Source organism: Mus pahari, chromosome 4, assembly GCF_900095145.1.
Source record: "Mus pahari chromosome 4, PAHARI_EIJ_v1.1, whole genome shotgun sequence".
NCBI classification, from domain to species: Eukaryota; Metazoa; Chordata; class Mammalia; order Rodentia; family Muridae; genus Mus; species Mus pahari.
Genome location: NC_034593.1, coordinates 121,465,444 through 121,487,587, shown reverse-complemented (window position 1 = coordinate 121,487,587; position 22,144 = coordinate 121,465,444). Strand labels below are relative to the sequence as shown.

The 22,144-nt window shown below is 42.1% G+C and overlaps 1 long non-coding RNA gene across 2 annotated transcripts in view; it reads right to left on the bottom strand.

Annotated features, from left to right (window-relative positions):
* Positions 1 to 11,521: 11,521 nt before the first annotated feature.
* The window catches only part of LOC115063835, a 14,937-nt gene continuing 4,314 nt past the window's right edge, over positions 11,522 to 22,144 (bottom strand). For both annotated transcript variants that reach the window (XR_003843705.1, XR_003843706.1), the window contains exon 3: positions 11,522 to 12,702. This is a non-coding gene — a long non-coding RNA (uncharacterized LOC115063835). The remainder of the gene's footprint in view (positions 12,703 to 22,144) is intronic.

Genomic DNA, 22,144 nt, shown 5'->3' with positions numbered 1-22,144 from the left:
AGAAGGGGAGTAGAGTGTATTCAAATGTATGCTATGCATGTATGATGTTCTGAAACCATAAAATGGATAATTAAAAAGGAGAACGTTGGAGTTCAAGAGATGGCTCAGTAGTTAAAGAGCACCAACTGTTCTTCCAGAGGTCCTGAGTTCAATTCTCACATGGTGGCTCACAACCATCTATAATTAGATGCCCTCTTCTGATGTGTCAGTGATCGCATGCTCATATACATAAAATAAATAACTAAATAAATCTTTAAAAAAACAAAAAAAGGAGAAAAATACTTACTATTTTCTCCTTATCTCACTTACTGCTTAAAAACAGTATTAAAATACTTGTTACCTGATTTTGAAGACCAAAGCCACTGATGGGCGTTATTCTCAATATAAGAGGAGTCGAATCATGGGAGAATGAGAAGGAGACACATTAAGAGTCCTCAGCTTATCCTGTGTGGAGAAGTGCTGTTTATTCAGTGCACTTTTCATGAATCTTCCCTTCTTCTAAACTCAAGAAGTGCAAGGTCTACCCATTGCCTTGAGCTTAAAGATCTCAGCTACTTAATTTGCCCTTCGATGTTTTTCTTTGTTAGGTAGTTCATGAACAGAATGTTCCCCCCCCCCCCCACACACACACAGACATAAAAAACGGATTGCCAGTGTGCTGGTGAATTTTTGTCAACCTGACACAAGCTGGAGTCATCTGGGAAGAGGGACAAGAAAATCCTCCATCAGGTCAGCCTGCAGAGAACTAAACTTGATCAATGTGGGAGGGCCTAGCCCTCTGTGGGAGGTGCCACCCATAGATAGGTGATCTTAGGATGTACAGAGGTAGCCTGAGCCTAGAGAGTAAGCCAGTCAGCAGTCTCTCTCCATGGTTTCTGTTTCTGCAAGTTCCTGCCTTGTATTCCTGCCCTGATGTCTCTTTGTGATAAACTGTAAGTTATAAAATGAAGGAAACCCTTTCCTCTCCCCAGTTGTTATTGATTGTGGCGTTTATTATAGCAGTAGAAAGCAAACGGGACAGTCAGCTTCTATTCCGTACCTCACACCATGAAACATTCCACCCCTGTGTCCTTTCTCTAGCCCACAACTTACTAGCTCATCTAGCATGGTATGCCAGGCCCCATGTTCCAAGATGTAGGAAGGACGGCTGTGACCTAAATGCCTTCTAACCTATGGTAGTTGGGAAGTTAACTATTTTCCTTCTGTGCTTCCTGCCTCTATCTTAAGAAGTTCTTTATGGATTTATGGGAGGTATAACTAATTTGTTCCTGTCTTTCTCAAACCACAGAGAATACAATAGATACTTGAGAACTGCTCAAAACCTTCACCCACTGAAGCATTTGGAGGCTTTTAAAGGTTTAAAGTAATCATCAATTGAGCAATCTTTTCACTACCATAAAAAAATAGGATATCATCTAACAACTTCCCCCTGGGAAGGAACTACCCCCCCCCCCAGTATAACTTCTTTTTCTTTGTACTCGCTTCCTATTTTGCCTGGCTGCATCCTGCCCATCATTTCTTTTAGGAGGAAAGACTCCTCAGACCTTGGAGAACATTCAGAACCATCTCAAAGAGAAAACAGAGCCTCTGATCCACTACCTAAAAATTATGACTCATCTGAGACAGAAGTACAAACTGTCGAGGCCAGGAATCTGCAACTCTTGTGAGCATCAAAGAGAAGTCATAATGACTGTACCAGTGACTCATCTGCCAACTGCTTTTCATCCAAAAAAAAAAAAAAAAAAAAAAAATTAAGACATATGAGAAAAAAAAAAAAAAAAAAAAAAAAAAGATAAGTGAAGGTACAGGAAGCTGGGAGTGAGGCAATACCAGGAAAGTACAAAACAGGCAGTTAGAGGAGGCATGAAGTATAATGAAACCTGGGAGACGCTCTCGGGAGGAACCCAGGCTGATTCAGAACATCACTGAGCAATGACGGTGAACATTGCACAAACACCACACAGGCTCATGAAACTCAAGCCTACAGCAACTTGTATGGAAAAGGGAAGGAGAATTAAAATGTAAGAGCCTCGACGGATGAGCCCCAGATTACCAACTTCTCCTTTCCACTCTATGTGATGGCTCGACGTGGAACCCTGGAGGCAGGAGACAGTCCTAAAGAGAAAACTAATCTGGTGGGAAAAGGAAGCTGCTCATGTAGTTGAGGTATCTTCATGCCTCTGTCCTCATCATCACTCCCCCGCAGTCCACTTTTCCCATGTTCGTAGAACACAAAACCATTCTGTTTGATGGAACTTCCCATCGTGCTTTTCTGGACTTCTATTCCTAGTTTAGTATCCATCAAACTATGTTAGAGGGCACTTTTATCCTTGTCTCCTAATAGACCAAACCCTTCACAGAAGTAACAGCATGCTCATCTCTGTCTCCTGGCATCTATCATAGTCCTGTATCTAAGTAGGCATTTTAAATATCATAATGAATTGAGTCTATTTGAACTGTGCCTTCATATTTCATTTTTGATCAGTTATGCTGGATGAGGACAAAACTCAGTTATATTTGGGAATAATTCTCTACTGGGCCCTATGAAAATGCATTTCGATTTGTGTTGCTCTACTCAGAGGTTTAGGTAAGGGAAGACGATAGATGGATATTGGTTAATTTATTTCTACGAATCTTGAGCTTCATGCATGCAACATTCTCTTCTTGGAGCTTAAGATGAACTAGTAAGCCAACTAAGATCTTTTTCCCTTACATTCAAGTACAAAGCATGAAAAGAAAGTAGGCCTGTGGGTTAGAAGCTGTATACCACAGGAGAGGAAGAAAATACAGGATGAGATCAGGAGTTCCAGAATGTACTGTGGGCAGTTGATAGCCCAAAGAGAGTGGTCAGGGTACTAGTGACAAGGTGAAATTTGACCATTTTTGCTTCAAGCAATGGGGCTGGCCCCGTGGATATTTGAAAAGGCATGTATAACGTTCTTCTTCCAGCTCCATAGATTTGTAAGTTTTGCTACCATGGGGCTCAGAAGATGTGGTAAATCTCCCAACTTGCCAAAATATTTGCTTCTGACTCACACAATAGCTTTGGTGAGTAAGACTATAGTCATTTAGTTACTGTGACGGGACATGAAAGAGTGGGAACAGGAACAGAGAAAGGAGAGGCTCTGCCACACTGAAGAGTGGGGAGCCGGTGAGGGGCAAGGACCTTCTCTCTAATCTGAGATTAAGGAAGGTTCTGGAAATCTGTGGGTAGAATTAAGTCGAGAGGTAATCACTGGGACATGGCAGCACACTCCTTTAATCTCATCATTGGAGAGGAAGAAGCAGAGGCAGGCAGACTTATAGGAGGTGGAGGCCAGCCTTGTGAAGAGTTCTAGACCAGCCAAGTCAGACCTTGTCAAAAACAAAAACAAAGCAAAGCAAAAACTCCTAACCCAATCTACTTCCTAAATGTTCTCCTCTTTAGTAAGTGTGAGTGATCTAAGCCTGATACAAACATAATGACTGACACATTTTAGGCACGGTGTACCAAGGACACAAAGGTGAAGGTGGTAATAATGCAGAAAGGGGAGAGGCCACTGTCCTTAACAAGCTACCGTGACATGGCTACGCAAAAACCCATACCAGAATACCCACAAGTTACAAGATCATAGTAAAATAGATTTGTCACACTCTAGAGTCTAGATAATTTAGTCAAAAATTAACACTATTTTTCAGAAGACTGAAACTTAGAAGCCATGTTTTCATGTGCGGTTTGTTGTAAAATGTTGTAAATGTCTTTCCTACCAAATTCCAAAGGCCTGAAAAGCCTTGATAATCTTCTCCTTGCTGTTAGTAACTCAGTGTCTCACTGGGGCCCTAATGGGCACCTTCCCCACAGTCTCCTCACCTATAGAAGCAGAAGAGAATCCAGACTCAGACAAATGAGACATTGGAAAAGGTGATGTGGCAAGATGCCTTGGGGCAGCAATTAATAGCAGACCATCCATGCAGAGAAAAGAGGCTGCACACACAGGAACTCACACATAAAGTGGCTTATCTTAGGAACATGGTTTCTGATAAGAAAGCGACAGTTGTGGTCGACCTAGTTGGTGGTAGTGTTTTATACAAGCTGGAAGTACTCAGATTCTAGAGAAAAACACATTATCCTCAGTTTTATAAGTCTCAAATAAAAGTCTCCCCCAAAACTCTAATGACAAGATCACATGTGAACCATATGTAGACACTGTTTAGTGTCATATTATATTCTACATCAATAAGCAGGTTGGTACTTCTACAAAGGAAATTGCAAATACATAAATATAAGAGGGAAAAAAATAAGTGACTCTTTCACAGAATACATTCTTTATTGTTTTCTGGACTCCATCATTCAAAGGAGGTGGATTTTTTGGGTTTTGGTTATTGGTTTTTGGTTTTTGGATTGTTTTATGCTTTTGTCTCAGTGCTGGCTCTTTCCTGTTTTCATTGCTAAATGAAGTACAACTGACTTAAAGGTATCACTTTACCATCCTGACCATACGTTTCCTGCTGTTTTCTTTGCTCTGCTCCACCTTAGATGCTAAAATGCTCTGTCCCAAAGGAGAAGGCTAAGTCCCCAGCCCTGCATATCTTCACAAAGAGGACAGCCCAGCAACACAGTAAAATGACAGAGCCATTGTCTGCGCCCAGCACAGGACTTCCCCTTTGAATGAGCTGAGTCACATTTTTCCTGTTGTCAACTTGAAGGCTGTCCGTTGATGTATGATAGGGCTATCTCGCTGATGTATAAAGGCAGGCAGAGAGGTTCCCTTCCATGTGTTTGCCTTACCTTGGACCCTTACCAATTAGAAGCTGCCCACTGGCTCAAAGAGATAAGGAATGGTTTATTAAGGCTCAGACACTGCACTGAATGAACTAATTTCTGACCATTCACTTCTCATAGAATGGTTCCTGAGGTTCCTGCCTTGTGCAATCTTACTGATTTTTAACAGAGGTCTTTTGGGATGTGTATATGCATTTTCTGCCTGATATCTGTTCCATTGGCACGTGCTTTAAAACCACAGATACATTTGGTTGGCTGGCATATTGTGAAAACAGGAAGTCAAAGGATGGAATCAACTGTGAAATGAGCCTAGCAAGTCAAGTTTCTACTTAGGAGCCAAGACAGGAATACTGTTCTGAGAAATAACTGAACAAAAGGCAAATATCTATGTCTCTCTCAAGGAGGAGTGCCCAGGCAGTGCTAATTATAATAGTTTCAGTGCCTTATAACCAGTGAAACGGTATCAGATATTAATCCTCAGTACCACTGTTAGACATGATAAAATCTCCCAAACTAAGAGAAAGGCATGATGACATTTGAGACGATACAGTTGTCTGATAGTCACCATCAGAAATAAAAATACATGAGCTTTAAAAATACATTTTCTAGCCGGGCCTGGTGGCGCAGGCCTTTAATCCCAGCACTCGGGAGGCAGAGGCAGGCGGATTTCTGAGTTCAAGGCCAGCCTGGTCTACCAAGTGAGTACCAGGACAGCCAGAGCTATACAGAGAAACCCTGTCTCGAAAAACCCAAATAAATAAATAAATAAATAAATAAATAAATAAAAATACATTTTCTGTTCTAATCTAGTCTCGCTGTTTATTCAGTAAGCATCTACTAAGTGCTTCCTCCAGGAGAGGCACTCTCAGAGGTATTATGAGCCACAAGGTATTCACCCCCAAGCCTCTGAAGGTCATACCAACACTGTTCTGCTTTCTCAAGCCTTCAGAGCGCCAGTCCTCAGAAAAACATTTATTTTTGTCCATGGTATACTTTCAAAAGAAGGTGATTTAACAACCATGGAGGAGATCTTTTTAAATAACCTCAAGTCAGTGGATATTCTGAATGTGGAAAAATATTAGGATGAAATGACCAAGGCCAGTTATGTGGACTAGCTTTATGTCAAGTTGACGCAAGCTAGAGACATCTGGGGAGAAGGAACCTCACCTTCATAAGATCAGGCTGTAGGCAAGTCTATAGGGTGTTTTCTTAATTAGTGATTGATGAAGGAGGACACAGCCCACTGTGAGCTGAGTCACTCCTGGGATGCTGGTCCTAAGTGCTATTAGGAAGCAGACTGATCAAGCCATGAGGAGCAAACCAGTAAGCAGCATCCCTCCATGGCCTCTGCATCAGCTCCTGCCTCCAAGTCCCTGCCCTGTCTGAGTCCTTGCCCTAACTGCTTTCGATGATGAACTGTTATGAGGAACTGTAAGAGAAATAAACCCTCTCCTCCCCAAGTTGCTTTTGACCATGGTGTTTCATCTCAGGATTAGAAACCCCAATTAAGACACAGGTTTTAGGCAAATACCAGGAAGTAGTACCTCGAAAACATTTAATGGGTTCATGAAATTTATTACTTGAAAATGACCAGAAATAGAAAGAGTTTAAAAACACTTGGGCAAGTGGTGAGACAAGACAACTGTTAGTAGAAGCTAGGTAAAATGTAGAAAATAGAAAGTGCCATATATTGAAATCCTGTTCAATTACCTCTCAAGAATTTCTATGTGAACTATACCACATACATAATGGTACATATCATCTATCTAGATAATTGAGTCATTACTATCTCTCAAAGTCTGCCAGAAAAATAAAACAAAAGCAACATTAAACTTTGAAATGGGACATTTTAATGTCATCTTACTGGAGGAAAAATAACACATGAACAATGAAGACAATTAACAAGACTCACAATGCATATATTGACCTACATACATAATTTAAGAAAATTCTTGAAAGTAAGTTCTTTTGACTGATACTCATTTCAGTGAGCCTTAACCGAGTTTAAAACTCTCTGAAAATTAAAAATCAGAACTGATAACCACAACTTTGTAGTTATTTTGAAGCCAAATAACATATTGCCTCCAAGAGACACAGGGTCAGAAAAACAGAAGAATCACTTCAATGAATGACATTGAAAAATTAAATATTCTCAAGCAAAATAATGTGTATGCGCACATATGAATGTATGTATAATGCAAGTATTTATGTATGTGTGCAAGAAATAAAATCTGACACTCAAAAAAAAATCAGAACTGAAAGAAAATATACAGAACCTACTGGATCCACTTGTATTGCAGATGGAGAAACTAAGGCACATGCGGTTAAATGCCTTGCAAAAGCTTCAGCGTTTACATGGGAAGAAGTGATGAAGCACAGCATAGTCACTGAGATTCCAGACTTTGGCCTCATGAGTTGATACGGAAAGAGATAATGAAACTACATTCAGCATGATCCAGTTACCTTGCACCTTGTTATGAGAGGGTCTTCTCTAGCCAGAGATGCAGTCACTGGTCTGAAGGATGCTATGATTACTTCCAGATCCTGGGTTCCCCTTTGCAGGTGTTCTTGTCATCACACTCTTAGACCAGACTGTCCTTTTAGTGTCTAGTATGGATGGAAAGTGAAGAAAAATTACAAGGAAGAAGTCCTTCCCAAAGAGAAATCCAAAGAAAATAGCAATAATAATACAAAATACTCAACTGTATAATTTCTAAGACTTTCACCTAAGTGTATAGTCAAATAACACTATTATTCATTGCACAGCAATAGGTCAATTTGCTCATGTGTGAAACCTATGAAATACAGCCATTTTCTCTTCAGATCAATGATCCTGGTTTGAGTTACCCATAGAATTTGACAAAAATACATTATTCCAGATGGACTCCAGTTGCTGGGCAGATGGAAATGCTTAAATAAAGCTCTAAGAACTTGATTATACTAAATTAGGTGGTCAGGGAGAGAAAGCATGTTAATATAACTATGACCCACTTAAATTATAAGTTTATTGGATTTTTAAAATTCTGCTTTCATTGCTAAAGATCTTCAGAAAGAAACATTTGAATTCTTTTAAATGTTGAATATATTAAGATATTATCAATGAGCTGTACCTGGCATGAAACTTAGTCTTACACTAAGTTTCCATTTTACAGAGGCAAGCCATACACCAACTAGGCTTAGGTTTCTTTCTCCTTCTGTGATCGGACAGGACACACCCTCAGGCATATACCAGTGCAGACTGTGGAAACATCATTAATGCAATGTGATGTGGGGCATGGGTATTTGAGACAGCTGATCATGCAACCTGCATGTGCACTCTGCTGCTACCGAGCCTGGATTTCATTTCTATTCAATGGTAGATTGCAGCCAGCCCTACTATCCATTATGTGCAACTTGACCAGTGAAACAGAAATTGACTCTTAAGGGTGCCTCAGCTGGCACCTCACAGTCAAGAGTTCTATCTCTAGTAGGATTCGATCCTGCTTCAGGATGTGCTTTTCAGAAAACACGCAACTCTCCACTGCAGATGACATGATCTTGCGCCAGAATTCCAAAGGTCTTCCTTGAGTGTCCCCCACTGGAAGCCCTTAATCTACAAATACACCTTCTCTCACCATAAACATCACTGACACCCTTAGTCAGTAGTTCAAGAACTTTGACCACACTGTATCCCGGACCTGTTTCAAAGCCCTTCCCAGCTTGCAAATGCTAGCACCTTCCTTTGGGACCAGGTCAGTTAGCTGAAACAGCAGTCTACGTTGTAAAGGATATTGCCCCTAAAACACAGGGAGAGTTTCCGGTGGCTGCACTTCCTGTCCTGTAGTAGAAATACAAAATGCCGTATTTTAACTATTACACCACAGGATATATTCTCTTGTGATCCTAACCCCTGGACATTTAAAAACATGTCACAAAGTACCAGGCTGCTGAAAGTCATAAGGATCATCTCCCACATGTTCAGGTTGGCAACTTGTACAGTGGAAGAACGGACCACAATGTAAAGCTTTAATAGTCATGGTGACTACAGAATCAAACTAAGTAAGAGGGGCGTACTGGCTAGCTTTGTGTCAACTTGACACAGCTGGAGTTATCACAGAGAAAGGAGCTTTAGTTGGGNAAATGCCCCCATGAGATCCAGCTGTGGGGCATTTCCTCAATTAGTGATCATGGGGGAGAGGCCCCTTGTGGGTGGGGCCATCTCTGGGCCGGTAGTCTTGGATTCTATAAGAGAGCAGGCTGAGCAAGCCAGTGGAAGCAAGCCAGTAAAGAACATCTCTCCATGGCCTCTGCATCAGCTCCTGCTTCTTGACCTGCTTGAGTTCCAGTCCTGACTTCCTTGGTGATGAACAGCAGTATGGAAGTGTAAGCTGAGTAAACCCTTTCCTCCCCAACTGCTTCTTGGTCATGATGCTTGTGCAGGAATGGAAACCCTGACTAAGACAAGGGGTGTTTCCAAACATCTCCATCAGTTTCCTGATGAGGGTGTTTGGAACTCTATTGCTCGGGTCCTGACTACTCCTCAGTGTTTACACTCTACTACAAGGGGAAAGACCCTCATTATAAACTACCAAACAGGTGCTCTGCCTCTCCAACTTAGTATTTACTTGTTAATGACCCTCACTCGCTTTCCCTTTATCACCAGGCTGCAGTACTTCTGCTCCCTGTCCAATATCATCCAAACACAGACTCTGCACACCTGCAAGTGTGCTCCCCCCGTCCGTGTATTCCCACAAATTTTCTCTGAAAGGGTACACAGCACCAGACTGAGGTCTCAAGGTAGGGACTATCTAGCCCTTGTTGAGTAGGAATAAGCCCTAGCCTGTTGGGATCTCCCATACTTCTGACCTGGCAAAATACATTTGGTGTGAATTTTATCAATTCTCTCTGAGAAACAGGCTCCAGAAAGGAAATCAGCATTTAAAACAGTTGTTGGTGGGAACTCCTAGAAAGACGGCAGAACCGTGAACAAGGGATCTTTGTTAACATAAGGACGAGCCAGCACCTGTGGAATGGTTAGGTGTTAAGTATCTGTGCCTATCTCATTCAGCTGCTTGGTAGGACCTCTAAGAAAACAGCCGTGCTGGCTCCTGTCTGTAAGCACATCACAGTATCAGTAATGCTGTCAGGGCTTGGTGCTCCCTACCCCCTATGAGATGGATCCCAAGTTGGACCAGTCATTGGACTGCCTTTCCTTCCGTCTCTTCTCCATTTTTTTTTTTGATTTATTTATTTATTATATGTAAGTACACTGTAGCTGTCTTCAGACACTCCAGAAGAGGGCGTCAGATCTTGTTACGGATGGTTATGAGCCACCATGTGGTTGCTGGGATTTGAACTCCGGACCTTTGGAAGAGCAGTCGGGTGCTCTTACCCACGGAACCATCTCACCAGCCCTCTCTTCTCCATTTTTGTCCCTGCAGTTCTTTTAGACAGGAACAATTCTGGGTCAGTTTGACTGTGGATTAGTAATTCCAGTTGAGGCCCTGTCTATCTGCTGGAGATAGACTCTTCCAGTCCCCTCTCCCTACTGTTGGGCATTTCATCTAAGGTCATCCCATTGGGTCCTGAGAGTCTTCCACCTCCTGGGTCTCTGGTACTTTCTAGAGGTTCTCCCTCCCCCCACCCCCACCCCTGCCCCAAGGCTGCATATTTCTATTCATTCTCCTAGCCGTCCGGGCTTCTCTCCTGTTCCTCCCCATACCTGATCCTGTTCCCCATTTCCCTTCTCCCTCCCCTCTCCCACCCATGTCCCTCCCTCCCTCTGCCTCCAGGGATTATTTCCTTCCCCCTTCTAAGTAGGATTGAAGTCTCCTCACTTGACCCTCCCTTCTTGTTAAATGTCTTATAGTCTGTGGGTTGTATCATAGGTATTCTGTACTTTTTGGCTAATATCCACTTATCAGTGAGTACATACCATGCATGACCTTTTGGATTACCTCACATAGAATGATATTTTCTATTTACATTCATTTGCCTGCAAAATTTGTGATATCCTCATTTTTAGTAGCTGAGTAGTACTCCATGTGTAAATGTACCACATTTTCTGTAGCCATTCCTGTTGAGGGACATCTGGGTTGTTTCCGGCTTCTTGCTATTATAAACAAGGCTGCTAGGAACATAGTGGAGCACATGTCTTGTGGCATGGTAGGGCATCTTTTAGGTATATGCCCAAGAATGGTGTAGTTGGGTCTTCAGATAGAACTATTTCCAATTTTCTGAGGAACCACCAGATTGATTTCCAGATGTCTGTTAAGAACCCAAAAATGTGAAGGTCTTCTTTGTTTTGTTTGGAACCAAAGCATAGATGCAGTTATTGAGATCAATAAGGAGTTTTCTTGCTGGGTAGGAAATGACCAATCAAAAAGCATCAATGTAGAACACGTGATTTAGGACACAGATTATTATAGATGACTACAGAAAATGTGATTGATGTTGATAACCTTCAAACTACACCACAGTGTAGAGCACAGGCTTTGGAGACAAGCAGGCATTGGTTTAAATATGTGACACTAAGCTGTGTGCTCTTACATAAGTCACCTAACCTCTCTAAGCACTTCTGGTCACATAAAACAGATAATCACAGTGCTGGGGGAATTAAACGTAAAAGCTAGTATAAAGTAGCTCACACATGGGCAGCGTGTGATAAATACTCATTAAACAGGAATTCATTCTCACTATGACTTTTTATTGTGCATGCAGCTAGCTGCTTCATGTGTCTGAAATGAATGATAACAGCATTTGCCATGCATATAATTTTAATGGCCTTTGAATCCCCACAGCACCTTTCATCTCAGAGGACCAAAGCCCTGCCAAATATTAACCCTTTTTTTTATTCCTATGGGTGTAGGTGGGAGCTCATATAATGCCTAGCCATCTAACAGAAGTGCGATAGAGAAGACCAACTCCACATGTTTAAACCAAACAGAATCCAGGTCTCCTTTCCAGGACTCCTCAAATTAAGTGGATCATATTATTCGCTCCCAATGGCTAAACACTGTTTATTGGTAGTGTAAATCAATGTGGCTGATGCATTACTCTTTCCAGCAGTGGGGTTGGGTTTGTTTTGTTTTGTTTTGTTTCCAAACTGCTTTCAGATTTTTCTAAATGTGAATTTAAAAGTCTGTCAGTCTGTGTGCCGATAAGGCAGAACAGATTTCGAAGGTAACAGGATGCAATCTCGTCAAAGAAATCCGAGGAGAGCGCCAGCAGGCTGCAGATTGAGGCCACTAGTGCTCGAAGGCTTTGCTAATGATGGAACAATTGTTGGTGCTGATTTGTGGCTGGCATTGATATGCAGGCGCTGCAACACTTTCATCTGCAATCCAGCTCCAAATTGTTTAATCCTGCCAGCGAATTTGCTGTGTCTGCAAAGATGGACTCCAGAGGATCTCTCCAGATAATAAGAAGAAGGGGATACGCAAGCAAGCACACACTCCAGAACCCCCCTGAAACTGTTGTTTGGTCGTGTACTGGGATGTCTGCATCTTAACAACTTACGTGAATTAATAACGGAGAGCACAGCTTTAAGATAGTTGAATCAGTCAGTAGAGGGAAAGGGTGGGTGTTGAGCTGTAGATTCCACAATTCCAAACTTATCTAACATTACCTTTGCAAAAGAATAGGAAAGAAAGGAGGGAGGGAGAATCAGCATGAAAATATGCTCAGAAGGTCATCCCCATCTGCATTTACTGTGGGGACCAGGATTTTTTTTTTTTTTCTTTTTCTTTTTACCAAATAGCACCTGCCTCTCTTTTCAGAGATGTCTGCGTGCAAGGATAAGTGAGAACAACAAAGGCTTCCGCTGTGGCTGTGGCTGCATCATTTTCTTAGAACTTGTCATTATCCTCTTGGGGTCAGAGAGTGAGGTTCAGGACGACGGGGAATGAAGCTTTTAACGTCAGGTGAATGGATTTTTATAAGAGGCTGGGAAGCTTCTGGCCCTAAAAAGAAAAAAAATGGAGCTTTAAATGTAGTCACATTTCTTTTGTGCTGTAATTATCAGTGCATGACGAATCGTCTTTTCATTCAGTCTGTTTAGGCAAAGGAAGTACCTGCCCCCATATCTGTGCCCAGCAGTCCTGAGAAGCCAGAGTGGTCTCATTTCACCATCTGTGAGGAAATACAGCTTATCTAGAAAAATGATCCTAAAGTTTACCTTAAAGGGAAGGTGGGAATAAAGATGCAATTTGATTAAAAAAAAACAAAAAAACTAGGAACTTGTCACATGTTCACTGTTTAAAGAAATGATGATATTGAGTCCGTTTTTTTCATAATTCTACTGCAAAAAAGTTCACACTGTATAAATGAGAAAATATCAGTCATGGGACTAATCAGTCTTGTTTGGAAAATGGTAAAAATATATAGGCAAATAGCAGCTTGAATTGGTGTCAAGAGTCTAGGCAAATGATTCAACTTCTGTGAAAAAAAAAAAAAAAAAAAAAAACCAAAAAAAACAAAAAGTCCCTCCTAGAGCTGTAATAAGCAAGAAATATTAAGTCTTGGTGAAGTGATTTGAGAATGGTAACCATCACTTAAAAATCAGCAGGAAGGGATAAAAATGCATGGTACTGCATCTCTAACTCCAGTACTTGACAGGGAGAGGCCAGAGGATCTGGAGTTCAAGGCTAACCTCTGGACATAGTGCGCATTAGGACATCCAGAGCTGCATGGAAATCTATTTCAAAATTAAAAGAAGGGGAAATGAATGAAAAAAAATGAATTAAAGAAGGGAAAAAAGAGTAGGGGAGAGCAAAAGTGATAGAAACTACAGGAATTGCAGTGAAATGAAATCACACATGGCTGGTGAGACAGCACAACAGATACGGGTTCTTGCCACCAACCCTGACCACCCACACTGAAGCTCTAGAAGCCAACTGGTGAAATGAGAAAACCAACTCACTACTTGGACTCCATCTTTCACATACTACCTAATTGTACGCACATGCCCCCAACACACAACACCACATTTTTATAAAAGATCCTTTGCCGGGCAGTGGTGGCACACGCCTTTAATGCCAGCACTTGGGAGGCAGAGGCAGGTGGATTTCTGAGTTTGAGGCCAGCCTGGTCTACAGAGTGAGTTCCAGGACAGCCTGAGCTACACAGAGAAACCTTGTCTCGAAAAAAAAAAAAAAAAAAAAACTAAAATAAAAAAACAAAAACAAAAGCAAGCAAAAAAGTCAGAGACCTGAGCTCCCACCATTAGGAGTCCCACAAGAAGACCAGACTACACAACCATAATATATATGCCAGGGCCTAAGTCAGATCCATGCAGCCTCTCTCATTGTTGGCTCAGTCTCTGTGAGCCCCTATGGACCTATGTTGGATGATTTTGTGGGTTTTCTTGTGGTGTCCTTACCCCCTCCGGCTTCTAGCAATGCAGGGATAGTTCAACATGTGAAAATGTATCAATGTAATGTACCATATAGACAAACTAAAAGAAAAAACACACGATCATCTCATTAGATACTGAGAAATCCTTTGACAAAATCCAACACCCTTCATGATAAAAGTCTTAGAGACTTTTATCTAACTGGACATAACTAAACATAATATAGGCAATCTACAGCAAGCCAATAGCCAACATCAAAGTAAATGGAAAGAAACTCAAAGCAATCCCACTAAAATCCAGAACAAGACATGGCTTTCTACTCTTTCCATATCTGCTTCATATAGTACTTAAAGTTCTAGCTAGAGCAGTAAGACAACTAAAAGAGATCAAGGGGATACAAACCAGAAAGGGAGAAGTCAAAGTGCCTTTACTTGAAGATGACATGACACTATACATGAGCAACACCAAAAATTCTACCAGGAAACTCCTACAGATGATAAATAACTTCAGCAAAGTGGCTGGATACTAGATTAACTCAAAAAAAATCAGTAGACCTCCTATGTACAAATGACAAACAGGCCAAGAAAAAAAGTCAGAGAAACAACACCCTTCACAATAGCCACAAATTATCTTGGTGTAACTCTAATCAAGCAAGTGAAAGACCTGTATGACAAAACTTTAAGCCTTTGAAGAAGAAATTGAAAAAGATATCAGAAGATGGAAAGATCTCCTGTAACTGGTCTTTTCTATCCTGTGGGTTCTTTATCCCCTCACTTTTTGCTCCCTATCACTAGGTAGGAGAAAAAGGATAGAGGGGAAAGAGATCTCTGAATCTAATTTCTTTCTTTTTGTGACGTCTTTGAGCACTACAACTAATGAACAACAACCAACCTGCTTGAACAACCAACAACCCCACCTGTTGGAGCTCTAGTATTTATATACCCTCTGAAAAATTCCCACAATTCCCAATGTCACACAATCACAGACAGGATCTGTAGCTGTCAAAACCATGCTTTTGCTAGAGCACTAGACAAATCACAGTCAGCTGCTTCAGACAGTCCAAAGCAGCCCCATAGCCATACATCTGGGATCAAAATGATTCAAAAATGTCACTGCAATCTCCCATGCTTATGACTAAAAAAAAAAAAAAAAAACCCTGAATAAGACTCAGAGTAGAAAGAATGATGTATGTATTCAATATAAAAGCTCTGTATAGCAAAGGAAGCTGCTGAGAAAGAGATAACCTACAAAATTGGCATAGATCTTTGCCAGCTGTACGTATGACATAGAATTAATATCTAGAATATACAAAGAACTCAAAATAATAAAGACTGGGTCAGTAATGTGGCTCAGGGACTAAAGGTACTTGCCAACAAGACTACCAACCTGAGTTAGATCCCTATGAGTGACAGGGTAAAAGAAGGGACCAGACTCATGACTTACATTCACACACTGTGGACCACAGCTACCTACACACATCTGCACATATGCATGCACATGCACACAAATAAACAATTACAATTTAAAACAGGGTCCCTGTGGGAGAAGTACCACGATTTCTTTGCTAACTGTATATGTTGTCAAATTGCCTTATACATATTTATGTTTCTATATAAAATAAGTGTCACATTCAGCCCTGGTCAGAGAAGCTTCTGTTTGGAGCTGGTAATTGGTTAATGCAAAGACTCACAACTGGACAAAGAGTCAAGAATAATTGACCATTGTGCTATCAGCCCTAAATGGGACACCTGTATAACCCCATCTAAAGTTCAGGGAATATCACAGAAGAATGGATGGAAAGGGTTTACAAATAAGGGGAGGGAAAGGATTACCATGAAAAACTGTCTTCTGGACACCCCCCAGCTGGGCAGCCATGATCTCACAGCAGCAATAGCTGCTACATAAAACCTTCCCAGGGCTGGGCCCATCAACGTCCCATTATGTGTAGGGAAAAGCGCATAAGGCCTCACACCTTTCTGGGGAGCTAGGCAGTCAATGGCTGCTGAGGGATGGAGAGTCATATTCCTTGAGATTGCAGCCACTGGTAAATTGTTCTCATTCAAGTGAATTATACCCTAGTCTTCCTCATGCAAGCAACCCTGACTAAATTCAGTGGAACACACACACACACACACACACACACACACACACACACACACATGCTCACATGCACACGCACACACATACACACACACACTGAAAGTAAAAGGGAAACTTCCTTGAAATTGTTGGGAAGATGAAAGGTTCTAGTGAGAGACAATAATTGTGGGGATACAGTGATAGCCTGGGGTAAAGGGCTGTGTAGTTGTGAAAGAATAGACACAATTTTTCAAAGAAAAGAAAGTAGTTTGTCTTGCTGAGAAGTGCTGAAGAGTAGCAGGTAGTCTAATACCCACTGTACCCTCCATTCAGTCTGAATGAGCAGTCACACAGCCTCAGCTAAAGGTGAGCTGTCAGAAGGCCTTCACAGATTTGGATGGCCTTTACCCATAGAACACAGCAGCCATTCTGACTTGGCAAAGGACTTGTTTCTGTCCCTACACCTCAGGCATCTGTGTGGCTTCGCAGGAATTCAGCAGTCAGTCACTATTGCCCCTTAGCATCTTTGTTCTAAAATCCACAACTTGCTACTGTTGCAGAAACTAAAGATTTCTAAATAGCATTCTTAAGATCTTGCAGCAATTACGGCTACAAAGCGATTATAAATTTCTGCTTTGAAAACAAAATCTTAGGAAAATGAATACATTTTAACAGTACTAATATATACACATACAGAGAGAGAAACAGAGAGAGAGAGAGAGAGAGACAGAGACAGAGAGAGACAGAGAGAGACAGAGAGAGAGAGAGATCCACACTTAGGGAAAGTAGTCTTGTGAGAATACAAGGCCACTGATGAAGAGCCAGTTTGACAGTTCTTCTTGGTAGAAAGATGCAACATAGGAGAGTTGTTGGTCTTCCCTCTCTTGGATAGCTGTCAGCTTTTATTTGGTAAGCTGGAACTACATTTCCCAGAATCCCTTCCTTGTCTTGTCTTTGGATAGTGCTGGTCTCAAGAGAAGTCTGCATGAACAAAGATGGGGAAGGAAACTAGTGGCTCATGTGGTCAGAAGATCATAGCTGCTCAAGGCGAGGGGTGGGGCAGAGATATGAGCAAGATCCAGTTTGTGCTACTCATTCTGAAATTCTTTCCAAGCCTTCTGTCTGATGTGATGATCTTTAGTGACATAACTCCACCATTAAACCACAAAGAACAAGCAGCATCCTGCAGTCTTCTGCTGCCATTCCATTTCTAACTCTGTGGTACCTGCTGAACAGGACAGACTTCGCGCAAATTCCAACTTGTTTACCTATTCTAGAACTGGTTCGGGCAGGTTCAGTCTATAGTGTGAGTCAGGTAAAACTACTTAGAAGGCCACTGACCTTGAATCTAGTATTCTGTCTCTTTGCTCCTCCAGTTTCATGAACACGCCTTCAGTTTTTGTGCTTTTAACATCTAAAGATATCCTCCTGGATGGAATTCGTCCATATTTACTAACTAGTGTAATGATTAAGAGCCTGAATGACAGGACTAGAAGTATACCTCATGGTACACTACGTGTTTAGCACACACAAAACCCTGGGTTTGATTCTGAGCAGCTCCCCAAAATAGCCAAAATGACAATCAAATTGTTGGCTAGAGACAGTCAATTGATGGCTCAGTGGTTAGGAGCACTGACTGCTCTTCCAAAGATCCTGAGTTTGAATCTTAGCAACCACATGGTAGCTCACAACCATTTGTAATGAGATCTGACGCCCTCTTCTGGTGTGTCTCAAGACAGCTACAGTATACTTATATATAGTAGTAGTAGTAGTAGTAGTAGTAGTAATAAATCAAATAGTTGATTTATAAATTCTAGGACTAAACTTTATGTGCAAGACTTTCTAAAATCTTTCAGGTGAGTTGTACAGTATTGTTTTTGTAAAATATTTTTGAGAATTGAATTAAGTTTTTCAGCAGGGGAAAAAGAAAAAGTTAGGAAAAAGGTATCCCTAAGTTATTGCTCAGAGAGGAAAAGGTCCAGTTACAGACTCTAAAATCACGCCCTTCCTTTTCAATATTTATAAATAAAATGTTGTAGGAAATTCAGATGCCCTGGAAACTAATTCTTAGAGCCTGTATGAGCTAGAGAAGCTTCTAGCCGCTTAAGGAAACATATTGTTTCAGATTCAGGAACCTTGCAAGCCAAATGTTAAACCATTAGTAATTTATGAAATCACCCAATATGCATATATTTTCATGGAATTGGCAAGTGCTAGGCCCCTTAGAGTTTTCAGGGGATGACTGGATACACGTGTCCATGGAAACACACAGAGGAGAGAAGGAACAGCAGACACACTAATGATCTCAGCAGTAATGACAAGAGAAAACAGTGCTTTGATGTACCTGGGCCAGGCTGTGTTCTAACAACCTAACGAATATTAAGTGACAAGCTAAGACGGGCTCATACCTGTATGTATCTCTTCCTAACACCACAGTCAGTGGCCAGTCACCATGGGGGTATTTGCGCCATGGAAATCAACAAGCCCCCTGAGTAAGGGCTGATTATGCAATTAGTCCACTAGTAAGCCACGGACCATCACTAGTCTCCCGTCAGACATCTAAAAGCCAACTCACACATTGTTGGTCCCTTGTACATTATTCTGTGTATGATCAACAGGAAAGCTGTGCTTAAGTAGAGGATGGAGGAAAGTGTACAAAAAGTAGGGGTCCAAGCATCTCAAGGGAGGCAGGGCAAGACAGCATAGGAGGTAAAGGCACTTGCCACCAAACCGGAAGACCTGGGTTCATCTCCAGAACCTATAGATCTATAGGGTGAAGGGCAGGAACCAATTTCCTCAAGTTGTCCTCTGATATCTACTCATGTGCAGAGGTATGTGCAACACACACATACACACACACACACACACACACACACGCACACATACACTCACATTACTTTAAGAAATGTAATAAAAATGTTTTAAAATAAAGAATGGTAGAGTAACTGTAGACCTGGCTGGGGTGCAGATAGTCTGTAGTAATAGGTGATATAGAATAACACAGCACACTCCCTCCCCTCCCAGGGCTTCTGGGAAAGCTGACAAACACATTCCTTTTCTTGCCATGCTATCTTGATGACGTTGGCTGCTGTGGCTTATTCTTTACTACTGTAAAAGAATACTTAAGACTGGGTGATTTATAATAAACAGAACTCCTTGGCTCACAGCTCTATAACCTGGGAAGCTTAAGATTGAGGGGACTGCATCTGGCATGGTAGAAGGTGGAAAATCCAATGAGAGAGGGAGAGGGAGTGTGAGGGAGAAGGAGGGAGGGGTAGGGAGGGGTAGGGAGAGAGAGAGAGAGAGAGAGAGAGAGAGAGAGAGAGAGAGAGAGAGAGAGAGAGATTGGAATACAAATGTTCCTTTCTGTAAAGAAGCCAGCACTTCAGCATTGTTCCTGAGGGTGGCATCCTCATGGCCTAACACTGTGTGAAGCTCCCTTCACACCATCACCATAACAATTAGACTTCAGTGTGAGTCTTGAAGGAGCAAACACATTAAGCACAGCACAGCCTCCTCCTGGACAACCAGGCCCGGGTCACTTCAGTTTCCTGCAAACCATCTATGGTTTTGATTGGCTACCAGTCTTTGCCATTAATGAGCCGACATATCTTAAACCCAACTAGGTATAAAAGAGGACTTTGAGTGATTTTAAGGAATACTTTAATGCTGAAGAAATGGAAGAAGAAATGGGAGGAGGATGGAGAGGCGTGCAGACAAACTGGCGAGAAAGGTTAACAATGGCATGGGGAGTTATGGAAACCTTAACTTTACACCATGAATAAGGCTGTCTTGAAGCCCAGGGCACTGCCTCTGCCTCTCCTCCTCCCATCCACAAGGGAGTAGTAGTAGTGCCAGTGGGTAGCCTGGGCCAGGGCATATCTAGGCTTCAAAGCAGGAATTGAATTTTTAATCCAAGTGGTTGCTCCTATTGGAGAAAGAACCGCCCATTGTATTGTATTCAACAATTCTCCAGCTCTGCTGGCAGAAGTAAACATCAAAAAAGTGTGAAGGAGCAAAACAGGAAGAATAAGAAACGAAGGGTCCTTTGCTGAGACAACTACCAGGTCCCGAGCCAGCTGTGCTGCCTCCTAAGCGAGGGTCCTCACTTCCTCCAGGTCACGGGCCTCCCAGATGCTTCACCGCACTCCCATGTTTGCCCTACCCACCGTCTCTCCCCGTTAATCAAAATTAGCATCTGCAGCCACTGTCACAGAAACAGCCTTGCACTCTGTGCTTAATTTTGAACATCCACTGGTCCTGATGGATGTTAACTAAACTAGGTTTAAATGGCGAATGGGATGTTATTTAAAGGTTGTTGATCTTCTTGCAACATCACAACAGCAATGAAACTAAGACCCCTTGAGCAAAATCTTACTTCATCATCAAGAGAATGGCGCTTAGGTTCCAGGTTAGTGAAACTGTCTGGCATTTGTGGTGTTCGCTGCCTTTGGGTGCTTTTTGTCAGTGTTGTCATACATAAAATGGAGCAGACTTACCAACAAATGCTGTGCTTGGGCTGGAGTGATAGCTCAATGGTTAAGAGCACTGACGGCTCTTCCGGAGGTCCTGGGTTCAATTCCCAGCAACCACATGGTGGCTCACAACCATCTGTAATGGGATCTGATGCCCTTTTCTGGTGTGTCTGAAGACAGTTACAGTGTACTTATCTACATAAAATAAATAAATCTTTAAAAAAGAATTTTTAAAAAATGCTGTGCTCATTTATAGTTGGGTCAGGATATGAGTGTCCCACAGGTTGTCGTGGTCCTGTGACAGTTGGAGATGGAGGGGCAGTAACTTCTCTTTTCATTTCTGGCTTTGATCTAATAGCGGCTCTCCTAAAGGACACTCTGACCCCCGCTGAGAAAACACAGTAGATAGCATGATCCTGGAACCAGAAGCGCACACTCAGGGCTAAGCCGACACGATGGTGACAGAGACAATTGGCTTTGGTCTTACGTTCATTTGTGATACTGGAGATTGAATTCAGAGTCTCAACCTGATGCTGCTTGTGTGAGAATCTTCCTGAAGAGGCAGGAGCAAACATCTATTTTACCCCAGCGAGTGCACCAATTACAGGTCAAAGTTACTCTCCCATCAAAGTCCAATTTGGCAAACTAGTGATTTTCTTAGAGTTACTTAGAGAAGTAGAGGTGTTTCCGAAGCACCCCTGGACAGCTCACCCAAGTGCAGGTGATGACTCAGAATAGCCCAGTGCCTGGAGCTCCACGCAGAACACGGGTGCCTTTGCATGTCCAGAGAGTCTCTTCCTAGCACCTTTAGCCAGATGGAGAATCCCCACCCCATCCCCCGCATTTGCTCCCTGCTTTTAAAATTGGGGGGGGGGGAGGGGGCTGGGAGAAAAGTGCAGCTTGTAAGCTTTGGCTTTCCTGAACTTGTGAAATCTGTTTCCAAGACTCAGGTGTGGGCTTCCTCCCTGCAGGAGGAGATATTTCAATTCTGAGGCTATTGCCGCTCAGCAATGCTCTACCACTACCACATACTAACCCCTGCAGGGACAGCTATGGAAATAAAAGATAACATTGGAAGGAGGCTGGCCGATTTGTGGCTGTTACCAATCCACAGTGTTCCCTGAACATAGCATAGACTTTCCTCTAGTTTTCAGTTGTCCCCCATTGGGAGCCAATGCTGGTTCTCGGATGCTTAGTCCCAGAAGGTTCCACATCCTACAGATTCTAGTGAAGGAGGGGACACCCAAATGTCATATTTGTAGTGTGTTATACAACATGGGATCAAAAATGAGAGGAATAAGAGAAAAGATTGTCCTACTCTGTTAACCTACGAACTCAGGAGAGAAAAGCCTACTCCACTATTTTTTTTTTAACTTAATTCAAATCCTCTTAGAGCCCAAGCAAAGGTAATGGACATGCAGCAAGAGGCAGGAATCTCAGTTCCGAATAGATTTTGTATAGATAGAAGTGGGGTATAGGGACCCGCAGCTGGACCCG